The sequence below is a fragment of the Aquarana catesbeiana genome, linkage group LG07 (assembly GCF_042186555.1).
Source record: "Aquarana catesbeiana isolate 2022-GZ linkage group LG07, ASM4218655v1, whole genome shotgun sequence".
In the NCBI taxonomy this organism is placed as follows: domain Eukaryota; kingdom Metazoa; phylum Chordata; class Amphibia; order Anura; family Ranidae; genus Aquarana; species Aquarana catesbeiana.
The window spans coordinates 161,894,879-161,919,870 of NC_133330.1; the positions used below are offsets into that span (position 1 = coordinate 161,894,879).

At 45.5% G+C, this 24,992-nt stretch overlaps 7 pseudogenes; all 7 read right to left on the reverse strand.

The window, feature by feature from the left end:
- Positions 1-4,329: 4,329 nt before the first annotated feature.
- Positions 4,330-4,448, reverse strand: LOC141104119 (5S ribosomal RNA; annotated as a pseudogene).
- A 97-nt stretch (positions 4,449-4,545) lies between these two features.
- Positions 4,546-4,664, reverse strand: LOC141104096 (5S ribosomal RNA; annotated as a pseudogene).
- Positions 4,665-4,763: 99 nt separating this feature from the next.
- Positions 4,764-4,882, reverse strand: LOC141104015 (5S ribosomal RNA; annotated as a pseudogene).
- Positions 4,883-5,393: 511 nt separating this feature from the next.
- Positions 5,394-5,512, reverse strand: LOC141103940 (5S ribosomal RNA; annotated as a pseudogene).
- A 435-nt stretch (positions 5,513-5,947) lies between these two features.
- Positions 5,948-6,056, reverse strand: LOC141104121 (5S ribosomal RNA; annotated as a pseudogene).
- Positions 6,057-7,175: 1,119 nt separating this feature from the next.
- On the reverse strand, positions 7,176-7,294 carry LOC141104104 (5S ribosomal RNA; annotated as a pseudogene).
- A 1,154-nt stretch (positions 7,295-8,448) lies between these two features.
- LOC141104105 (5S ribosomal RNA) lies at positions 8,449-8,567 on the reverse strand (annotated as a pseudogene).
- Between the last annotated feature and the right edge of the window lie 16,425 nt (positions 8,568-24,992).

Below are 24,992 nucleotides of genomic sequence, written 5' to 3' on the forward strand. Positions count from 1 at the left end.
TCTTCTTTGGCATCCTCCTTTGGCTCCCTCAAGCCTCTTGAGAAATGCTAAGATTGTCACCTTGGGAAACAAGAAAAAAAAAGAGGTCAACTCAAAAAAAAAAATAGCCTATGGCACCTGCTGGTATTCCCAAGCGGACTCCTATGCAGGCTCGACCCTGCTTAGCATCCAAGATCAGACGACATCAGGGCTGTCAGGGTGATGTGGCCAAAGGCATGCTTCCTTGGCACTCTCAATCCTCTTGTGATTGGCCGTAGGAAATTGTTTATGGAACCCTCAACCCTCTTGAGAAATGCCAAGATGGTCGCCTAGGATGTGGCCGTAGGAAATTGTTTATGGAACCCTCAACCCTCTTGAGAAATGCCAAGATGGTCGCCTAGGAAAACAAAAAAAAAACAGGTCAACTCCATAAAAAAAGCCTACAGCACCAGGTATTCCCGGGCGGACTCCCATCCAGATACTAACCAGGCACGACTCTGCTTAGCCTCCAAGATCAGACAAGATCGAGCGCTTTCAGGATGATGTGTGTCACGGAACGTCCCACACTCCGCTTGAGTGCTTCCGTCATATACCACTTCCTCCCAGTCTGTATACAGATATCAGATATTCTAACCTTTCTGAGCACAAAACAAGGCGACACTTGCTTGTTGCTACCATGAACTGTTTTTTATTTAGAATCAAAATTACAAGACTTTGTATGCCGTTGGAACCTCCTCTAACAATACAACTGTAACCTAATTAACATAATTAACATGAGCTAATTAACTAAAAAATTTACCCAGACCAGATGACAGACTTGTGGGCACCGAGCTTCACATAGTAGTATAAACACAATAGCTGGAGCTAATTACAATTAACAATACAAACAACAATCTCCCCCCTCCTCAGCCTATTCATCAACAGTTCGGCTCCTAGCCAGTCCTGGAGGCTAATGTGATCAGCTCACTCAATTAACAGGTTGAGTTCAGAATCAACCAAACCAATAATAGTCTCTACATACATCCTGGGAGATATTGTGGACAAATATTACTGTCCCATTTTAAGTAGTCCAAGATATATTTTCTCACTCACCCTGTGCCAGGATAGCACAGGGTGACTTAGACAAAAGATGTATTCTGAGTTCCACGGGCCCTCCCGTCACATCTTTCCTCTTTCGGCAGAAGACTAACACAGGAGGAGACCCCAGACGGGTTGACTCCGAAGTTAGTAAGTAGTTCCAGTCCTCTACTGCCTGTACCCACACAGTACCCCAAATAAATTGTTCCAAACAAAGCATTACTCACCCAGCCAACCTCTGCCTCTCTCAGAGAACATATCTGCCGCTGGGGAGAGGCCTGGACTGGCCCTTCTACCTGGAATCCTTTCTGCCGCTGGAGAGAAGACAGGGTGTCTGGGCTCACTCTGTCATGCTGTTGGGGATCTGGGCCCACTGCCCAGCATCCCTGGAGTATACAGGTGGAGACTGAAGTCCCATCCACCTTCACAGGAAATCCATCCTCTCCAGTAGTCCTCGGCCCTGTTGCCAGCCCTTCTGCTGGAAACCCCACACCATCTGTTCCGGCTAACTGTTGGGGAGGGAAACCGACTGCCCCGCCTCCCTGGAACTCTGTAGTTGTTGGCGGTGCTGGGCAGAGGTTGGTAACACTCTGCCCTGTTGCCAGCACTTCTGCTGGGGACTCCGCATCCTCCGCTCCGGCTAACCGTTGGGGCAGGAGGCTGGCTTCCTCCACTCCCAAACTGTGTAGCTGCCATTGGGGAGGTGAGCCGGCTGCTTCCTTTTCCATTCCCTCATCTGGTTGCTTGGACAACATGTCTATGGTACTGTCTCCCAGGTGCACTGATCTTTGCTGGGGAGGGAAGGCCGCTTCCTCCACCCTGACCAACTGTTGGACAGGGACAACACACACCCCCTCTCCCTTCTCCCCCTGTATCTGCTGCTGGGAAGTGATTGCCACCTTCTCACCCTGGGCCTCCGAAACTGCCACAGGTGTGGGGCAGAGGTCTTGGACCCTCTGTCCGGTTGTCAGATCTTCAGCTGGAGAAGTTTGTTGTAACTCCACAGATACTGCTGTTGGTGCTGGGCAGAGCACAGTGAAGTTTGGCCCCAATAGCAGCTCTTCTGCTGGAGGCTCATCAGGTTGTTCTTCCTCAGCAGAAAAGTCTATTAAATCCCCTACCTCTATAACTGGTGTCTGTGGATAGAGGTTCACCATCTCCTGTCCGTGGAACTCAGAAGATGCCATCAGTGCTGAGCAGAGCGCAATGAAGTTTGGCCCTAATCCCAACTCTTCTGCTGGGGGCTCACCCGATGGTTCTTCCTCAGCAGAAAAGTCTATCAAATCCCCTGTCTCTGCAACTGGTGTCTGGGGATGGAGGTTCACCATCTCCTGTCCATGGAATCCAGAAGATGCTATCAGTGCTGGGCAGAGGTTAGCAGAGCTCTGCCCGGTTGTCCACACTTCAGGTTTGGGGATGGCAATCTCCAGATTTTCCGCTGCAGATTCTCTGACATGCTGCTGGACAGGCACATTCCTCCATCCAAGATCATCCCATGCAGAAACAGGATCATCAAGGTCAGTCAGCACTTGCTGCATCCGCCATAAGACCTTTGCCTCCCTAGCTGTGGGGGCACTCTATTGCTCTGCCACATTGCCGACTCTTCAGCCAGGATTTCCGGGTTGTCAGCTGGTATTTCCTGATAGTCCCAGGCAAAGGGAGCCCAGCCCTGGCACTGAGCAATGTCTAGCAGCCGTCTGTAAGCGATCTCTAGCTCCCATTCCTGAACGGCCAGAAACTCCAAATCTTCCTGTGCCCAGTGCACTTCCGAAATGTTCAGTAGCCCTTCTCTGAAATCCATGATTTCGTCCACCCACCACTCCAAATCACTCCCAAAGTTAGAGTCCCCTGTCAGCTTCACATACAACAGTCCCAAGCCGCCGTAGCTTAAGCCTTCCGTTGGGCTGTCATCCGCTATCCAGGGACATGCTTGGGATACATACCACCGGAGGGCTCTGTAGCTCTCATCCAGCTTTATCTCTGCCCAGACCAGCCTGCTTAATTCAGCTGTCTGCTTCTTGTGTGGTTTTTCTCCCAAAAACCGCACCCACAGTCCGTACTGCGACCAGTACCTTTCCTCGATGGAGGGGAGAACTTTTCCCTGGTGTCGCTGCTCACGGGCTAGCGCTTCCTTCCAGAGTTTGCAGCGAATAGAATCACACCATCCCAGCAGGACCTGCTCCGATACTGGTCCTCTGTGCTGTATCTGTATCTCTCGCAACCTCCTTCTGAATTCCTCATCCATGGCGGCTGGTATCTGTACCTCTCCTCTCCTGCTATCTGGACCTTGGATCCAGATGGAAGTTTGGATGTCCCAGACTGCAGGAAGCTTTCCCGCTGCTTGCCACCAATGTCACGGAACGTCCCACACTCCGCTTGAGTGCTTCCGTCATATACCACTTCCTCCCAGTCTGTATACAGATATCAGATATTCCAACCTCTCTGAGCACAAAACAAGGCGACACTTGCTTGTTGCTACCATGAACTGTTTTTTATTTAGAATCAAAATTACAAGACTTTATATGCCGTTGGAACCTCCTCTAACAATACATCTGTAACCTAATTAACATAATTAACATGAGCTAATTAACTAAAAAATTTACCTAGACCAGATGACAGACTTGTGGGCACCAAACTTCACACAGTAGTATAAACACAATAGCTGGAGCTAATTACAATTAACAATACAAACAACAATCTCCCCCCTCCTCAGCCTATTCATCAACAGTTCGGCTCCTAGCCAGCCCTGGAGGCTAATGTGATCAGCTCACTCAATTAACAGATTGAGTTCAGAATCAACCAAACCAATAATAGTCTCTACATACATCCTGGGAGATATTGTGGACAAATATTACTGTCCCATTTTAAGTAGTCCAAGATATATTTTCTCACTCACCCTGTGCCAGGATAGCACAGGGTGACTTAGACATAAGATGTATTCTGAGTTCCACGGGCCCTCCCGTCACAATGTGGCTGTATGACATCTATTTTGGCACCCTCAACCCTCTTGAGAAACGCCAAGATGGTCGCCTAGGGAAACAAGAAAAAAAAACAGGTCAACTCCAAAAAAAAAAGCCTACGGCACTTGGTATTCCCAGGCAGTCTCCCATCCAGGTACAACCCTGCTTAGCCTCCAGGATCAGACGAGATTGGGCGCTTTCAGGGTGATGTGGCCACAGTCTCTTTTGGCACCCTCAACCCTCTTGAGAAACGCCAAGATGGTCACCTTGGGAAACAAGAAAAAAAAACAGGTCAACTCCAAAAAAAAAAAAAAGCCTACGGCACCTGATAATCCCAGGCGGTCTCCCATTCAGGTACTAACTAGGCACAATCCTGCTTGGCCTCCGAGATCAAATGAGATCGGACGCTTTCAAGGTGATGTGGGCATAGGAAATTGCCTTTGGCACCGTCAAGCCTCTTGAGAAATGCCAAGATGGTCACCATGAGAAACAAGAAAAAAAATAGGTGAACTCCAAAAAAAGAAAAAGAAGGCCATGCCACCTGGTATTCCCAGGCAGTTGCCCATCCAGGTACTAACCAGGCCCGACCCTGCTTAGCCTCTGAGGTCAGATGAGATCGGGCGCTTTTAGGGTGATGTGAACGTAGGCATTTGCCTTTGGCACCATCAAGCCTCTTGAGAAATGCCAAGATGGTCACCATGGGGAACAAGAAAAAAAAATAGGTGAACTCCAACAAAAAAAAAAAGAAGCCTACGGCACCTGGTATTCCCAGGCGGACTCCGATAAAGGTACTAACCAGGCCTGACCCCGCTTAGCCTCCGAAATCAGACGAGATCGGGCGCTTTCAGGGTGATGTGGCCATAGGCAATCTCCTTTGGCACTCTTAAGCCTCTTGAGAAACTCCAAGATGGTCACCTTGGGAAACAAGAAAAAGAGGTCAACTTCAAAAAAAAATTGTAGCCTATGGCACCTGGTATTCCCAGGCAGACTCCCATCCAGGCTCGATCCTGCTTAGCATCCGAGATCAGATGACATCAGGCGCTGTCAGGGTGATGTGGCCATAGGCAACCTTCCTTGGCACCCTCAAGCCTCTTGAGAAACGCCAAGATGGTCACCATGGGAAACAAGAAAAAAAATAGGTCAACTCCAAAAAAAAAGAAGCCTACGGCACCTGGTAATCCGATGCTATCTCCCATCCAGGTACTAACCAAGCCTTACTTTGCTTAGCCCCCAAGAGCAGACGAGATTGGGCGCTTTCAGAGTGATGTTGCCATAGGCAATTGCCTTTGGCACCCTCAAGCCTCTTGAGAAACGTCAAGATGATCACCATGGGAAACAAGAAAAAAAATTGTCGAACTCCAAAAAAAAAAAAAAACAAGGCTACAGCACCTGGTATTCCCAGGCAGTCTCCCATCCAGGTATTAAACAGGCCCGACCCCGCTTAGCCTCCGAGATCAAATGAGATCAGGCGCTTTCAGGGTGATGTGGCCATAGGCAATCTCCTTTGGCACCCTCAAGCCTCTTGAGAAACGCCAAGATGGTCACCATGGGAAACAAGAAAAAAAATAGGTTAACTCTGAAGAAAAAAAAAAAAGAAGCCTATGGCACCTGGTATTCCTAGGCAGTCTCCGATAAAGGTACTAACCAGGCCCGACCCCGCTTAGCCTCCGAGATGAGATGAGATCAGGCGCTTTCAAGAAAAAAAAAGAGGTCGACTCCAAAAAAAAAAAGTAGCCTATGGCACCTGGTATTCCCAGGCGGACTCCCATCCAGGCTCGACCCTGATTAGCATCCAAGATCAGACATCGGGCGCTGTCAGGGTGACGTGGCCATAGGCAATCTTCCTTGGCACCCTCAAGCCTCTTGAGAAATGCCAAGATGGTCACCTTGGGAAACAAGAAAAAAATATAGATCAATTCCAAAAAAAAAGTAGCCTACGGCACCTGGTATTCCCAGGTGGTCTCCCATCCACATACTAACCAGACCCAACCCTGCTGAGCCTCCGAGATCAAGTGCTTTCAGAGTGATGTGGCCATAGGCAATCTCCTTTGGCACCCTCAAGCCTCTTGAGAAATGCCAAGATGGTCACCTTGGGAAACAAGGAAAAAAAAAAGAGGTCAACTCCAAAAACAAATAGTAGCCTATGGCACCTGGTAGTCCCAGGCGGACTTTCATCCAGACCCTGCTTAGCATCTGAGATCAGAGGACATCGCGCGCTGTCAGGGTGATGTGGCCATAGGCAATCTTCTTTGGCACCCTCAATCCTCTTGAGAAATGCCAAGATGGTCACGTAGGGAAACCAGAAAAAATCAGGTCAACTCCAAAAAAAAAAAAAAAAAAAACCTACGGCACCTGGTATTCCCAGGCGGTCTCCCATCAAGATACTAACCAGGCCCGACCTTGCTTAGCCTCTGAGATCAGATATTTACAGGGCAATGTGACTGTAGGCAAACTCTTTTGGTACCCTCAACCCACTTGAGAAACGCCAAGATGGTCACCTTGGGAAACAAAAAAAAAAAAACAGGTCAACTCCAAAAAAAAAGCCTACAACGCCTGGTGCTCCCTGGTGGTCTCCCATCCATGTACTAACCAGGCCTGACCCTGCTTAGCCTCTGAGATCAGATGATATTGGGCGCTTTCAGGGTGATGTGGCCATAGGTGAGTGCCTTTGGCACCCTCAACCCTTTTGAGAAACGCCAAGATGGTCACCTTGGGAAATAAGAAAAATAAACAGGTCAACTCCAAAAAAAAAAAAAACCAATGGCACCTGGTATTCCCAAGCAGTCTCCCATCCAGGCCCGACCCTGCTTATCCTCCGAGGTCAGATGAGATTGGGCGCTTTCAGGGTGATATGGCTGTAGGTAATCTTTTTTGGCACCCTCAAACCTCTTGAGAAACACCAAGATGGTCACCTTGGGAAACAAGAAAAAAAAACAAGACAACTCCAAAAAAAAATAAAGCCAACGGCACCTGGTATTCCCAAGCGGTCTCCCATCCAGGCCCGACCCTGCTTAACCTCTGAGATCAGAAGAAATCGGGCGCTTTCAGGGTGATGTGGCCATAGGCAGTCTATTTTGGCACCCTCAACTCACTTGAGAAACGCCAAGATGGTCGCCTTGGGAAACAAGAAAAAAAAAGGTCAACTCCAAAAAAAAAAAAAGCCTATGGCACCTGGTATTCCCAGGTGGTCTTTCATCCAGGTACTAACCAGGCCCGACTCTGCTTAGCCTCCTAGATCAGACGAGATCGGGCACTTTCAGGGTGATGTGGCTGTAGGCAATCTCTTCTCGCACCCTCAACCCTCTTAGAAACGCCAAGATGGTCACCTTGGGAAACAAGAAAAAAAAACAGGTCAACTCCAAAAAAAAAAAAAAAAAAAAGCCAATGGCACCTGGTATTCCCAAGCGGTCTCCCATCGAGGCCCGACCCTGCTTAGCCTCTGAGATCAGACGAAATCGGGCAGTTTCAGGGTGATGTGGCCGTAGGCAATCTATTTTGGCACCCTCAACTCTCTTGAGAAACGCCAAGATGGTTGCCTTGGGAAACAAGAAAAAAAAAAGGTCAACTCCAAAAAAAAAGCCTATGGCACCTGGTATTCCCAGGTGGTCTTTCATCCAGGTACTAGCCAGACCAGACCCGACCCTGCTTAGCCTCCGAGATCAGGTGATTCCAGGGTGATGTGGCCATAGGCAATCTCTTTTGGCACCCTCAAACCTCTTGAGAAACGTCAACATAGTCACCTTGGGAAACAAGGAAAAAAAACAGGTCAACTCCAAAAAAAAAAAAGCCTATGGCTCCTGGTATTCCCAGGCGGTCTGCCATCCAGGTACTAACAAGGCATGACCCTGCTTAGCCTCCAAGATCAGGTGATTCCAGGGTGATGTGGCCGTAGGCAATCTCTTTTGGCACCCTCAACCCTCTTGAGAAACGCCAAGATGGTCGCCTTGGGAAACAAGAAAAAAAAAAGGTCAACTCCAAAAAAAAAAAAAAAAGAAGCCTATGGCACCTGGTATTCCCGGGCGATCTCCCATTCAGGTACTAACCAGGCAGACCCTGCTTAGCCTCCGAGAATCAGATGAGATTGGGCACTTTCAGTGTGATGTGACCTTAGGCAATCTACTATGGCACCCTCAAGCCTCTTGAGAAACGCCAAGATGGTCACCATGGGAAACAAGAAAAAAATATTGGCCAACTCCAAAAAAAAAAAAAAAAAAAAAAGCCTACGGCACATGGTATTCCCAGGCGGTTTCCCATCCAAGTACTAACCAAGCCTGACCCTGCTTATTCTCCGAGATCAGACGAGATTGGGCGCTTTCAGGATGATGTGGCGTAGGGCGATCTCCTTTAGCACCCTCAAGCCTCTTGAGAAACGCTAAGATGGTCACCATGGGAAACAAGAAAAAAAAAAGAAGTCAACTCCAAAAAAAAAAGTAGCCTACGGCACCTGGTATTCTTAGGTGGTCTCCCATCGAGGTACAAACCAGGCCTGGCCCTACTTAGCCTCCAAGACCAGATAAGATTGAGTGCTTTCAGGGTAAGGTAGCCATAGGCAATCTCTTTTGGCACCCTCAACCCTTTTGAGAAACGCCGAGCTGGTCGCCTTTGGAAAAAAGAAAAAAAAAAGGTCAACTCCAAAAAAAAAAGAAGCCTATGGCACCTGGTATTCCCAGGGGATCTCCCATTCAGGTACTAACCAGGCTTGACCCTGCTTAGTCTCCGAGATCAGACACTTTCAGTGTGGTATGGCCTTAGGCAATCTACTATGACACCCTCAAGCCTCTTGAGAAACGCTAAGATGGTCACCATGGGAAACAAGAAAAAAAAATAGGTCAACTCCGAAAAAATATAGAAGCCTACGGCCCCTGTATTTCTATTCGTTCTCCCATCCAGGTACTAATCAGTCCGACTCTGCTTAGCCTCCGAGTTCAGGCGCTTTCAGGGTGATGTGGCCGTAGGCAATTTCCTTTGGCATCCTCAAGCCTTTTGAGAAACGCCAAGATGGTCACCATGGGAAAAAAGAAAAAAAAAATAGGTCAACTCCAAAAAAAAAAAAAAAAAAAAAGAAGCCTTCGGCACATGGTATTCCCAGGCAATCTCCCATCCAGGTATACTAACCAGGCCCGACCCTGCTTATCCTCCGAGACCAGATGAGATTGGGCGCTTTCAGGGTGATGTGATGTAGGCGACCTCCTTTAACACCCTCAGGCCTCTTGAGAAACGCCAAGATGGTCACCATGGGAAACAAGAAAAAAAAAGAAGTCAACTCCAAAAAAAAAAAAGTAGCCTACGGCACCTGGTATTCTCAGGCGGTCTCCCATCCAGGTACTAACCAGTGTGAAATAGGAAATGATTACTGCGCTAAACCCCAAAACAAAAAAGAAAAGGCAAAAAGCAGCTACATACAAATGCGACAAACATGTAAATACAGAAAACTGCAAAATGTAGCGCTGACAAATGTACACAAATAATGAACACCGTGTGTATGAATGAATGAATAATTTGTAAAGAAGTCCATCTGCAAAAAAAACAATAAACCAAAAAATGTATATGGTATAAACCTCAAATAAGAATGTAATTAAATAAATAGTGTCCAAAAGTAGAAACGGAAAGTCCAATATAATGGTGTAGGTGCAGGAGTGGTGAAACGGGAACACAACTCAAACATCAAATAAGAGGATCATCAAACACTGAATAGGATATGGGCACTCTTACTGGAAAAGGTGGACTCTAATGTCGGCGACATAGAGTCATACAGGCAGTGTGCCACATGGGGCAAGTGTGTAGCCAGGTGGTTGAAGCCTCCAGAGAAGGATCCAGGGGGACTAAAGATAGCTTCCGGGTCAGCCCAATCTCCAGACCGTCAGGGCTGGATCTTGATGGTAGGTTCTGTAATGGAAATTTGTACGTTCTGTATATAATTGTATTGTATTTTGTATGTATTGCACACTTCCCTCACTGTGCACACAGCACTAATAATGTTTTCAGTAAATGTTTACATTCTTTCGAGTCCTGATTAGAATTAGCCTGCCTATGTAACGCCCCTTGTTACCATAAACGTACAATTGTAATATTAATGTGATACCTACGTAATCATGTGCATAAAAACCTTCAATTGCGTCATAATAAAGCAGAACAGTTATTTGGAAAGATGCTGAGCGTATCTTTTGTGTCTGTTCCCTACTGCAGTAGTTATTATTAATTTGGAACCACTAATCAATATGAGGATAGGAGTTGCCTATCATCAATTTAACCAAGTCAGCATGGCGAGCTTTGCCTTAGGAGGGGATTCCAGGTGACCCTGAGTATCCGAAACGAGGAGCTTGAGACGATCCGGGAATTTCTGATAATCAGCCGGCTGAGGTAAGCCTGTTGCTTACATTTGAGTTATCAGACTTCCTTGATCGGTAAGGCATTTTCAGGACAAAGGGTACCTATTTTACTCCCCTTAATCGAACTGTATTGATTGGTGGTTATATGTTATGTTGTCCCTGTCTATTGTCCATCAGAGTGTTATAGATAAGAAAGGGAAGAATAGTGCTGTTCACAGGTATACATAGTAAATCTGCTAGATAAAGTATTTTAGAGGCAAGAGGGTATAGGCACACGTAGAGAAGAGAGAAGACTGGCCAGTCATTATGGGCATTGAATTAAGTAAGGGAATGAAGGGTAAGAGACCCTCAAAAATGCCCAGCGCAAGAGGAGCGCTATATATGAACCGAAGGTGCGGTTCCGCCTATGCTGAGCCCCTAGATTAATGGTTAAGGTGGACATGGATCCACAATGGGTAACTGGGTTACCAAGGTCCACAGGGACTAAGAGTCATGCAGAGTAAATAGCTAAAGAAACAGTTATCTATGTGAGCAGGATGGATCAAGGGTGACATTAACACTAGACAGAAAGGGACATTTTCATGTTAAGTTGTGGGATGAATTTGGGGTCAGGCATTACAACTTGTAAAAATCAGAAACAGAGAAATGAGAGGTAAAACAGAATACTTTATATGTTGTCAGAGAGGGAAGATGGGATGAGTACTCTGGCTCCCTGTCTGATCATAGAAGCTAGAAATAAAAGATATCTGAACAAAATAAGGAAAGCAGAATTTAGGCAGGTAAATATTAAAAAGTTAAAAGAAAGTGAGAAAATGATATGCATGTGTTGTGTACAAATGGGAAAAAGTAAGCGATTTTAGAGAGATATTGGTGTATGTGTGTGCGATTGCTGGGACCTTTAGTTCTATTGCTTGTGTGTTTCATGTACGCAGATGTGACCCCCTCCTTTGCGCTCTCATGAAAGAAATGTGGCTGGGATGAGAGGTCAGTGATAAGCTGGAAGGACACCATGCCAATTCCAGTTTTTTAGACAAAACATTTATAACAAAATGTGCCGGGTTAACGAATCTAATGGTAAACAATATGATCACAATTATTTTGAATCTGTTTTCCAAACATTGTAAAATGAAGGTTACATTTAACCGTGTATTATACAAATTGAAAATCTTTTGAGAGTGGAAACAGTGCATTAAAAAAAGGGAAATTAAATAAAATTAAGTAATGAGTATTCATTTCTAATATGAGTTTAACAATTTTATTAATAATATAGATATATTGAAACTGGTTTAGACAACCTTTGGTTGGAAATGAAATCCAGGTTATTGGGGAAATTTGTAAAAATGGGATTAGTTTAGATTAAGATAACAATTTTTGTAATTTTACGTTTATACAATAAGCCCTTATTGAGAGAAAAAAAGATTAAGATGAGGTTGTTATTTGAAATACAGCTGCCATAATATTTAACAAAGCCAAGATGGATGGGATACATAAGAAGTTTTTCTACAAAAATGAAATTTCAAGGTTCTTGATAATAACTTGATGTGCGGTCCATGATGTGAGAGTTATAATAAATACAATTTAAATATAACAGACCCATCACATCAAGTCCACACACCCTGTTAGGATAGATGCCACCTGCAGCAAGTTGTTTTATAGTTTTTGATGCTTTCTTGTCCATCATACAGATTGTTGATCCTTTTGTTTTTATTTTTTTTTATTTTTGAAATCCAAAGCAGAATGTGTGGATTGTGAAATGATGTGCCCCTTTTCCTTGTAAGTGCCGTGGTATAAGCAGAAGAATATTTTGGATTTATGGGCATCTCTGCATGACCGCAGGGTATTGTTATCATTTATCATAATATTGCCAGGAAAAAGTTGTCTTTTGAAACATGAAACTGGAGTTCTTACACAAACAGCGTGATAGAAAACAAGCCATTGTAATATATTTATGCAAGCTGGACCCAGTAATGAAGGGTTCATCCTGATATATCAGAGCTGTAGCTTTTATGCAAAAGTGCTATTAGACAAATTTAGATATTGTTTTGGTCAAACATTTAATTTTTAATGGTCCGACATTCTGTGCAGCAAATATACAGCTAACTAAATGTTTGTCTAATGAAAGGTTTAAAATATGAGTTTGTTTATGTACATATCTAACAATGAAAAATGCGTACATTTGAATCCAGCCACCTTATTGCCTCTATTGGAGGAGGCTGGAGACAAAGGAAGACACGTGTGTTAAATTGATGGTGTAGGAATCAGCTGCTGTGAGCCCAGTGCGGGACACACTCCCTGAAGACCCAGATATTACATTTTTTGTAGATTTGAGTATGTAGTTCATCAACCAGAAGGATACTCTGTATTCAAAGTCATTGGATCTTTTTTCCCCAGCTCATGAAGCAGAGCTCCATGTTTTAGCAAAGCCTGTGAGCTATAAAAAGAGTGTATATTTATATAGATAGTCGAGATATAGAGAGCTTTTGCTTCCATTTGAAGGGCCAGAAGTTTGTTTTTACTTCGGCAGGTAAACCAATAAAGCATGCCAAGTTAATTTGATTGGCTGTTTTCAGCCTTCCAGGTTCTTACTGAGGTAGCCATATTAACTTTCACACATGGAAGCAGACCAGGATGCACTAAGGATGCTGCATTTACAGCCCCGGACACTTGATAGGTCTGTGCAACTCACGGATTCCACCCTAGTTCTGGCCCAGTATAGCTGGGATTAATAATTCAACTTTAAGGACCCCAGAACGAGAAGAACAAGTGGTCCACAGGGGGCAACTTCTTATGAAACAGGACTTTGGAAAAGGTGATCATTTATGTCTGTCAGCCACTCTTTTCCCTCCAGCTTGACACATGGGCCGTGTCACCAGTCACAAGCATTTATGGCTGCCTTAGTAAATGAGCATGGGATAGAGCCAGGGTTCTCCACAGTTGTTTTAATAACATACCACTTCTTGTTTTACCTGTTACCAAAGGTGTTATCAAAAGCTGAACATCCCTTCCAGAGATTACAAAAAGATATATCCAGATGCCCAAGTTAGGATTTTACGAGTATGCATTTTGTCTGTATGGACATGTTTTTTTGATGTCCAGTGGCAAATGCTCCTGGCAAAGGCCACAGTAAAAAGTGTTATCAGAAGTAGTTTGTAAGTACAGAGTGCCAGAAAGTACAGAGAGTAACAGAGGAAGAACAATGTAGTGGGCAAAGTAGAGTAAGAAACTAGAAAACTTTTGCCTGAATGTTTTCTTATATTTTATGAAGCCCCTAAAGGGGATATTGGACTCTCTCCCTATGAGATTTGGTTTGGGAGTGTGTTACTCACTTGCTTATACTTTGTCTCGGCAGCTGAAGTCCTTCATTCAGATCTCACAGAGAATGTTGTTGATCTTTTAAGGTTTTTGACAAACTCATTTATGTGTTTTTTCCCCAATTCCAGTTCCTAAAAGTTTGGAAGGATCTAAAACTAAAGCCAGGTGACTTGTGGATTGTTAAGAGACATTTATATATAAGGAAATGTTTGGAGACTCAATACAGCATCTATTTCATGTACAGTTTTTGCAAAACTTGAAGGAAAAGTCACCTGGATCCACACCAGACACTGCAAAAATGACTAAATTAAAGAAATCTCTGTGTTTGATTTGTTTCCCTCTTGTGATCACAGTCTATGGTACTTTTTGATTCAATTACTTTAATTATAAGGGATATATATATTTGAAAAGTAGTTTAGCCATGTTGAAGTCATATTTGTCTTTTGTTTGTCTTCCATTTTATGTAGAATTGTCTGTGTTTACATATGCTAATAAGTCAGCATGCCAACAATTCAGCTAGAAGGCCATTCTGGCCACAGGAGTGTACAGCCAGTACTCTGTAAATATGTCCTATAAATCATTTGTTTTTAACAATGAAAAGTCATTTGGTAATGAAAAAAGTTGCTCAGCTATTATTTTCTCCACAATGGAGTTTTTTTGCCTCTTTGGCCAGGACTACCTCCACCTAAGCGTGTGGAGGTTCCAGGTTAAAGGTTATAGCAGGTATGGTTAGTGATCAAAATATTGATCAAAAGAGGGGAGACTGTAATGGAAATTTGTACGTTCTGTATATAATTGTATTGTATTTTGTATGTATTGCACACTTCCCTCACTGTGCACACAGCACTAATAATGTTTTCAGTAAATGTTTACATTCTTTCGAGTCCTGATTAGAATTAGCCTGCCTATGTAACGCCCCTTGTTACCATAAACGTACAATTGTAATATTAATGTGATACCTACGTAATCATGTGCATAAAAACCTTCAATTGCGTCATAATAAAGCAGAACAGTTATTTGGAAAGATGCTGAGCGTATCTTTTGTGTCTGTTCCCTACTGCAGTAGTTATTATTAATTTGGAACCACTAATCAATATGAGGATAGGAGTTGCCTATCATCAATTTAACCAAGTCAGTTCAGAGAACAAACATCCACTCACATCCAGATGATATGTGGAGAAAAAATAATGTGCTTCCACATAGTGCAGGTCAAAAAGGTTGTTTATTGCTAAAAACCACCATACAGATAAAAGTGATCACAAAAAGATAAAAATGGAAGGCAATGTAGAGAGTGATAACGGCCCTACGCGCTTCAACCAATGGTCCTTCAACAGGGGCATAAATCACTCTTCCACACTGCCTATATATATAAATAATATTAAATCAAATTTGCAATGCAAGACCAATCAGTGAAAATGGCTACAGGGAAACATGACAGACACAAACCAAGCCTCACTATGGAGTCCAATAAGAGATCAGGAGCTCGGAAGACATGTTGGTGTTACCCAACCAAAAGAATACACACTAATGTGACCGAGCGGTCACCTGACAGACTAGGTTAGGAGCGTCATACCAAAAAGCGCGCAAAAATGCGGGTCACGAGTCACGTGACAAACGAAGAGCACGACACATGACCGCACAGGAAAGAATCCACCACACAAAGCCCGCGAAAGCGGGCCCTGGGGTCACGTGACGAGCTCTAAGGTCACACGATGTCACATGTCCGAGGCTAAAAAGAAATCAAAATATAACACAAAGCAAGAGGACTATAAATCTATAAAACATGTGAGGATCGGAACAGCCGAAAAAATGATCGGTCATCCGAACTCACACAAGGGCAAAAAAATATATAACCTCCGTGTATCAAGGAGACGACGGAAAAAGGAAGCAAACCTAATAAAGGGAGATGCTTAATTATCCAGCCGGAAGTAATCTAAAACTCCGGAGGTAGTCACAAACATTATATACAGCAGGCACAAAAGATGTCTCTAATATGTGACATGAAAATAAAAATAAAAATGAAACTGACAAAACAAAATCAGATGAACTGGGAATGTGAAAAACAGAGGGAATAAATGTATAAACATATTATCAATTAAATAAAATAAAAACAATAGGGTACAGAAACCACCGAGCAGAGGGTCTGTCCGCTCCCGGGGATTGCACCCTCTCCCCACCGGGGTGGTGGAGGAGGTATGCTCCTCTGTCTCCTCCGGCAGAGACCATCCGCAGCAAAATATGGTGCTTTACACAGGGAAGAGAACCTCCTCAGATGTGCCGCGGTGGCATCTGCTGCTGCTGACGCCCCTTTTTATTATTATTAAACAAGTGTGATTAACTGTACTTCTGTCTCGGTCTCATTCATGGTTTCTGACATTATCCCAGCCAGATAACGATTAATTAGAAACAAGTAGTGAACAGTAGCCCTGTAAACAAAAAGTAGAGGACTTTTATCATCATGGTTAGGGTCAGAGTACCGTATCATAAGAAAATCATCTGTGAATATGTCTTGCTAGAACAGCATCACAGAGTTCTGATCAGATGGTAACACAGGTAGGCGCACACTCATTAGGGAGCAAAACCCCCTCAGGCATCTGTAGGCGGATTGTTCAGACAAGCCAAATATCCAGGCTGGCAGGGAAAGACCCAAGATCAACAGTGTTCATCAGGAAAGTGGGCACACTTGTTTAGCAGGCTAGAGGAGCACAGTGCGAAAGTGATGCCAGTGAGAAAGTCATGCATAATCCATCGGCAGATCGGTGAGGGGGGACAAGTAGAACAAGCAACTTGGGGGAAAAAATAGTCAACCTGTGACAGTGCGCATGCGCGAGAGTTCGAATATGGCTGCCTGAGCCAGGAGCTCCGCTCCACCCCGGACCGCAGAGCCGCACTACAGCCGCTATAGCCCACAACGCGGCACCCCGCTACTCCATCCGAGCCTGGGACCTTCGGGGGACACAGCGGAGATGTCCGGTCCCCCGGTAAGACGAGACCTCGGCCCGCAATTTGAGACTGCGGGAACGGACGGGAGTCCCAAGATGGCCGCCAGCACGGACCTCTCACAGCCACATGCAGCCCAGCATCCCAAGGCTCCAGAACACAGGCCGGTATTAACCCCCCCGACACTTACTTATGCCCAGGCAGCACAGGGGCCCCCAATCCTCCCTCAGAACCCCCATCAAGGCTCCCTAAAGCACCAGGCCTCTGCTAAGGCCTCCACAGGCCCCTCGAGCCATGCACACCAGGAGGTGTCTCCCCAGGCCTTTTCAATACAGGCCCAACTCCCAGGGGCTGCAAACCTGTCCTCAGGCTTCTCAGTCACTGACTTCACACAGATGCAAGAAGACATGTTTATTAAATTTTCCTCTTTACTGGAGAAAGGTCTGGCCAGCACAGTACAGCAGATCACCAATACAATCAAAGCAGATCTGTCGAGTATAGGCTCGAGAATAGAAGCAATAGAGGATAAAGTTGAGAACACAGTCTCCAGAACAAACCAAAATGCAGCCCACCTCCAGACTATTCAAGAACAGCTCGACGTGGCCCTTTCCAGGATTGACGAACTCGAGAACAGGTCCAGGAGGTATAATGTTAGAATCAGAGGCCTCCCAGAAACCTTCACAGATATCCCCTCCACGGTACAGGACATTATATCTGAGCTCATACCTAATATCCCCCCTCAACGCCTCGAATTAGACAGGGCACACAGAGCTCTCGGACCCCCCAGACAAGATGGTGCACCCAGAGACATAATTGTGAAACCGCATTTTTTTGCGATCAAGGAGGAGGTCATGCGACAATCTCGTCAGATCCCCAATCTGCAACACAGGGGGCATCAGATTCAGATATTTGCGTATTTAGCTCCTTCCACCATTCAAAGACGCAGAACTCTAAAACCCCTTCTCACGGTCCTCTCACAAAGGGACATCAAATACCGCTGGTCCTTTCCTTTTGCGGTAAAATTTACATCTCAGGGCAAATCCCATTCATTCTCCAGTCTCCCAGAGGGGGAAAGACTGTTACTGTCTCTCAAGTTTATTTCTCAGGAAGCGCCAATGGACTTTTCTGCATCTTCATCAGGCTCGACCAAACGTCCCCCTCCGGGCAGCCCTGTGTCCCCCCTGTGGAATAAGAGCACTTCCAAGAGGAGCAAAGACGGTAGACCACCATAAGGGTCGGCTGGTATCTCCACTTTTCTCTGTCCCCTCAGGGACTCTTTTTTGGGGCGGTAGTCCCAACAGTTGTTGGAGCTGGAGCTCCATACCCCCTCGTAAACAAATGGCTTGCTGAACCCACTACCCGAGACACTCTTTCCCGCACACCTTGTTACTACAGTTTCCCCCGACGAAAACCCCCTCCATGGGGGGAGGGGTGCAACCGTCTATGAACAGAATATCCTCATCCCTCCCTATAGCGGAACTGTTCAGCGGATTCAGATGCCCTCCCGCAGAGGCCTGGATTCTAACGACAGTAGCCCTTTTTGAGTGACAAGCTTTTTTCCCATTTAGGAGGGCTGAACTTGGTCTAGATTTACTGAGACTTCGATATCTAGCCCCGCTCTAGTATAGGTTGGGGTCACCTGTATTTCTAGCTACCAATGACCCACTTTGTTTAGGATATGTTTAGATAGTAGGGGTTTCATCACCTCTATCCTTTCGAGCCCGGGTCGTTTAGGAGGACCACCAAGCCAGAATGTAGGTAGGGGGAGGGGGAACTACGGCGGGTGGGGAGTTTTCGTTAATGTTTACAGTATAACTGTGTCTAATTAGTTAACTTGGCACGAAGTGCCGTGAGTATAGGGCTGTTTGAACCTTACTATAGTTTTTTACATTAGTGTGTAAGTGTTAATGTACTATCTTGACATAGATAGGGTCCGGGGTGGAACCCTCGTGCCTCCACTCATTTCCGAAGAACCGTTAGTGTCCTTTGGATTTGGGACTTCAGTCGACCTCTCAGGTGGACTGAAGGTTAAAATTTGGGAATATTGCGGAAATTACTCCGCAATAACCCAAGGGTCCTATTTGGAGACCCATGTCGCTATTTTTGTTCTTCTATGTTTGTTTGTCCTTTACTACTTTCTGCTCCCGCTCATCCCTTCTCTTTTTTCTAGCCATCCGGCAGGGAGGGGCCCCGCACTCCTCTGGGATAGACTCAGAAGATACCCATTACTTATCATGCCAGGCAAGCTATAGAAGACTTCAAATGGTAAGTGACTGCTTGATCGTTGGCCTCCCTCCCCTCTGCTCTCATGACTGACTCACATATGCTAGGAAATGATCTCAAGGTGGCTTCTCATAATGTTCAGGGCCTGAACTCCCCTAAGAAAAGGAGACTAGCTCTAGACCACTACAAATCTTTAAGACTTGATGTAGTGCTTCTTCAGGAGACTCACTTTCCGATCCGGTACACCTCCAAGTTCCTTCACTCTTACTACCCATCCTTCTTCTTAGCGAATGCCCCTAACAAAACTAAAGGAGTGGCAATTCTATTTTCCAAAAACAGCAAATTTTCCTATATCTCGGACTATAAAGATCCAGAGAGTAGATTCATTTTGGTGAAGGGTACCCTAGAAGGAGTCTTATACACGATTGTTTCGTATTACGCCCCGAATAAGGGTCAAGCAGCCTTTTTCCAGGGACTCCTCACTACACTAGAGCCGCTATTGGAAGGGAAGGTTATTATGGGAGGCAATTCAAACCTGGCGTTTGACCAAGGTTTGGACAAAACTAAGCCCCCCAAGGATCAGCTCACACGCCCCACGAAATTAAGCACCAGAATAGCCAAACTTCTCCACTCCCATGGATTTATTGACATCTGGAGGGAACTGAACCCCAAAAGCAGGGACTACACACACTTCTCCTCCCCCCACCAATCATATGCAAGAATTGACCACATACTTATTCCCTCTTCCCTCATACCCCTCTCCAAAAAAGCCGCAATGTTGGATACAGCATGGTCAGACCATTCACTAGTCCTCCTCACCCTGAGAAATGTGCTCTCGGGGCAAGGAGGTTCATTATGGCGTTTAAATGAGTCCCTTCTATCTGACCATTGCTATATTAAGGAGATAGCAAACTCCATTAAAGAATACTTTAGCCTGAATGACATCGATAATATCTCCCCAGAGACCCTTTGGGCCGCCCACAAGGCTACCATTAGAGGTGTTCTAATCAGGATTGCGACCCAGTATAAAAAGGAGCGCATGATTGATATTCAACGCCTTGAAAAATCATTCCTTTCCTTAAAAGTAGAACACAAAAAACATCCAGATAGGACTATTTTAGAAAGGATAGACGCGACTAGACTAGAGCTGAATCTTGCTTTAACGGCCAAAGCAGAGAAAAACATTAGGTGGAGTGGAGCCAAATTTTACTGTCATAAAGATAGATTCGGCTCAATGTTAGCCTCTAAACTTACCCCAAGGTTCCGCTCTTCTTCCTTCCCTAAACTAAGGATAGCAGGACAACCCCCAACAGCTAACCCGAACAAAATAATGTCCGCCTTTCATGACTTTTATGAAAATCTCTATAAACCCCCCCAATCAGAAAAAGGCCCCGTTACCAGTGCGTTCCTGCAGAATTAGCAGATTCCCTCGATCTCAAAAGATTGCAGAGATTTAATGGAAGGAGCATTTACAGCAGAAGAGGTCAGGGAGGTTATAAAAGGCCTGAAGCCCGGCTCAGCCCCAGGGCCAGATGGTCTTTCAGTTCCCTACTACAAAGAATTCTGTGAAATTTTAGCTCCTTATATGGCTAAATTTTTTAATTCCATAAAATTAGGCTCCCCTCTGGACACACAACTAAATACTGCATTTATCTCTGTGATCCCCAAACCCAACAAAAATCACGAGGAAGTGGAAAATTATAGGCCAATCTCTCTGATTAATAATGACCTCAAAATTCTTACCAAAATCCTTGCCAATCGTCTCTCATCATTTATTAATCTTTACGTACACAAGGATCAGGTCGGTTTTATACCGGGTAGACAAGGCCCGGACCAAATCAGGAGAGCAATAGATATTGTTTACATTCTCCAATCAAACTGGGAAGGGGGGCCCAAACAGGAAGGAATGCTCCTCTCGTTAGACCTCCATAAGGCCTTCGACTCCATCGAATGGATTTACCTCTTCTCCTTATTGGAGAAATGGGGATTTGGACCTAGTTTTCTAGGGACCCTCAGATCTCTATACTCCACACCACAAGCGGTAATTCGTTTACAAGGCCAATACTCTTAACCTCTTCCTATAGCAAGAGGCACTAGGCAGGGATGCCCTCTCTCCCCTTTAATTTTTGCTATCGCGATCGAAACCCTAGCAATTGCAGTCAGATCGGATCCCAATATTCTAGGAGTGACATGCGGCGATCAAGTCCACAAATGCGGGCTATTTGCCGATGACATGCTCCTATTCATCACTTCCCCAACTACTTCCCTCCCAAACCTGTGTAGACTCCTGAAGGAATTCTCATGGATCTCGGGTTTAAAGGTAAACTACTCAAAATCGTTGGCCTTGAACATCTCCCTCAAATCAAATGTGGTCTCTTCCCTCCAGAATGCCTTTGAATTTAAATGGAGCGACACTTCTATTGACTATTTAGGAATCAAGCTCACTGCAAAAACGGAGCTACTTTATTCGGCCAACTTCCCTCACACATACCGCAAACTAGAGGCAGACTTAGGCAACTGGGCAAAGGGCGGAATTTCCTGGTTAGGAAGAATTCATGCAGTCAAGATGACATTGCTCCCTAGACTCCTTTACCTCTTCAGAGCCCTCCCAATACATATCGTAAAAGTTCACCTATCTGCATTCCAAAGAAAAGTCATAAAATTCATCTGGGGGGGTAAGGGACACAGAATCCAGCAAAACACCTTATTCTTATCCAGATCTCAGGGGGGCTTGGGTCTCCCTCAGCTCTTCTGGTATTATCAAGCTGCCAGACTTGCCCAGATATCGGTAGTGTATGTGAAGACAGAGAAGCCAGATTGGATCCAAATAGAGAGACAGGCTGTACCCTCTCACACTATAGACTTCCTATTGTGGGTCCCTCCCAGAAAGCACCCCCCGATTCTTTCACCGACTCTCTCACAATCCTTCAAAATATGGGACTCATTACGAAATAACCGGGCCTTAACTTCCAATTGCCACCCACTTGCTCACATTTTTAACAATCCGGACTTTGTCCCGGGTCTAGACATCAAAGCATTTCGATGGTGGTTGGATAAGGGGATGTACCGGATCGGACACTTTTATACGAACGTAGGCCCTATTACCCTGGCTGTTGTGTGAGCCACTTGGAGATGCCAAGCTCTGAGCGATTCAGATTTCAGCAAATACGTCATTTCCTCGCCCATATTGGGGAGGCAAAATCCGCTCCCCACACATTCACGCCATACGAACTATGGTGTGGGCGGTCTACAGAGCAGAGGGGTGGCATCACCATCATCTATCAGTCACTCGCTAATCAGTCTACCAAGACTCCTTACATGCTTGCATGGGAGTCGGACCTGTCCATACAGTGGGACCTAGATAAATGGAGGGTTGCCTTTTTTAGGGCCTACAGGGGCATTAGGAATATATCCATGATAGAGTCTAGTCTCAAGGTTATTACCAGGTGGTATCTATCCCCGGACAGACTAACCAAAATGTTCACCTCGGCTGACCCTAGGTGTTATAGGGGTTGTTTACTTAGGGGCTCGCTGACCCACATATTTTGGGAATGCCCGAGAGTGAGGACATTCTGGAATAGGATTTTCCTCCTGATCAGGAAAATCACTAATGTCCAAATCCCGAAAACCCCAGCTATGGCGCTCCTAAATGATAATTTGCCCAAGGCTCCGAAATTTGCCCGTAAACGAATTCACTTTATTTTTTTGGGCGCTAAACTCACCATGGCCAAGGCCTGGAAAAAACCCAAAGTGTCCCTCAAGGCGGCGATCCGGAAAGTATCCTGGATTATGGCCCAAGAGAAGCTCGCCAGCATCCTTAACAACACAAAAGAACAATTTGAAGCTATTTGGGAGCCTTGGGCAAAATTCATTGGTATTTCCTTGATTCCGGGAATGCAGACATAATACATATGGCTGTTGTAGGGGTGCGGGGTTCCCTCCCGCGGGATGGCTCTTTTCTCTATACCCCTCTCCTTCCTTCTTCTCCCCCCCCTCTCAACTTCTCTCTCCCACCTTCCTCTTTGTCTACCTTTCGTTTTTAGTCGCATACAGTTTGATGGTTTTAGTTACACTTGAGACCTCAGAGGGTAGATAGCCTCAGGGGTTAAATTTACACAGGTAGTGATTCCCTACTAGGAATACCTACATTTCCAGCCATAATTTTGGGGGGGTTGGGGGGAGCTGATTGAGAGCTTGCCGGTCACAGTTTGTTCCCTCTTGGGGTGCCGACGGATTCTCTCAGGTCTCCTCCAACTTCTCCAAGGATGGTCTAGGGATTTCCCCTATTAGGCCAATGGTCATAATCTCTATGAAAATTTGTTATAGTCACAGACCGGAGCCTGATTCCTAACAATTGTTGTTTATTGAATAGCTTAACCCCATTGTGGTCCAACTGTACCTGTTATGACTAAACTATCTTCATGACTTATGTTTTGTTCAACCTTTTTGTTGGAAAACCAATAAATATTTTGAAATAAATAGTCAACCTGTGTGGTGCATTAAGGTGAGACAGTCACAAGGCAGAACAGTTATGACTCATGTGACCCTTCAGCGGAGGGGGCCCGGGATCTCCTTCTGGACCTCTGCGGGCGGGCTGGCTGGTTGTTCCAGGTAGCGGAGAGTCCTGAGTGGCCCGCTGGGCGAGGGATGATTTGGAGCCAATTCGGCACCTGTATGGGATCCGCCTCCAGGAAGGTAAAGAGGGCAGGCAGGTTTGCTGGGGTGCGTAGGGTAAAGGAAGCCATTGCTTTGCGGAACGTGACCGCTAGTGGATCGGTAAGTGCAGCCTTGTCTCCTGGCCAGATCCAGGACAGGTCTCAATAGGGCTCTTCTCTGTAGTGTAGCTCTGGAGAGATCAGGGAGGATCTTGATAGTGGCCCCATCGAATCCTACAGCATCATGTTCCCAGGCTCTGCGGAGGATAAGCTCTTTTTGGGAGTAACGATGCAGCCTGCAGAGTACATCCCGGGGCCTGTAGGGGTCAGATGTTTTAGGCCAGAGGGTTCTGTGGACCCGGTCAAGCTCCAGTGATGGTGGTGGTTCCCCCAGTACATCCTGGAAAATGGCTGTAACTGTCGCCGCTAAGTCCTCCGTTCCGGTAGCCTCTGGGAGGCCCTGCAACTGCAAGTTGTTGTGGCGACTGCGGTCCTCCAAATCCTCCAGGTGGAGCTGCATGTCCACGGCCGTGGCTACATGGGAGGTCAGAGCACTCCAGGGATGGCACCCGGTGTTCCAAGGAGGAAAGCGAGGTCTCATCGGAGTCCACTCGGTCAGAAAGTGAGTGTATCTCCGCTTTCACTTCCTGTATGTCCCAGGTATGAGCTTCCTCAATGCGGAGGATAAGGGCCTCGATGTCCGATTTGGTAGGGAGGGCCTGCAGCATGGTATGGAGGTCCTCAGTAAGGCTGCCGGAGTATTGAGAGGGCCCAGCCATGTCCGAGCTAAAGGCAGTCGATGTTCCTGGGAAGAGGTCCGGGTCAGTCGACGGAGTAGGAAAGACAGGCAGGGCTGGTGTGGTGTCGTCCTCCATGCAGTGTACACGTGGAGCAGCTACTATGGTGCATGGCAAGGTATAGCGCAGATTTATACATGCCAAGGCCTTCTTCAAAAACTGCACTAAAGTCCTCTATCACATTCTGCAGAGTAACTGGAGATACATTATGATCTCCCGATAATGAAATTCCAAGGGGTTCAAACCACTCTCTACCCAACAAACTTGCTCTTTGTCCGTTAGTAATTATTTAAGCGTAAGCATCCTCTGAAATTTCCATATTTCACTGGAACAAAGCAAGCACCCTCAACTTCCACAACTTGTTTGTTGTAGTCTACCAACTGGATAGCACCGGATGCGCATTGTGAGGCCATAATGTGGTAAATGTTTCTTCTGAAATCAAGGAATATGCACACCCTGAATCTACTTCCATCTTGCATGAAACATCTTGTAACACAATCTCGGTGTAAATCTTCAGTCCTGATGAAGAGTTTTCCACTTTATACACATAGTCATTTGTATAAACACCTATAGAGGTTTCATCATTCGGAACAACAATTGGCACATTAATGGAGTGTGCTGCCGTTGGTATTGTATTCACATTTGTAGACTGATCTTTAGTCTGATAGACTGTTTGTATGTGATCTCTACGTTTGCATGTGTGACAAACTGCATTTCTAA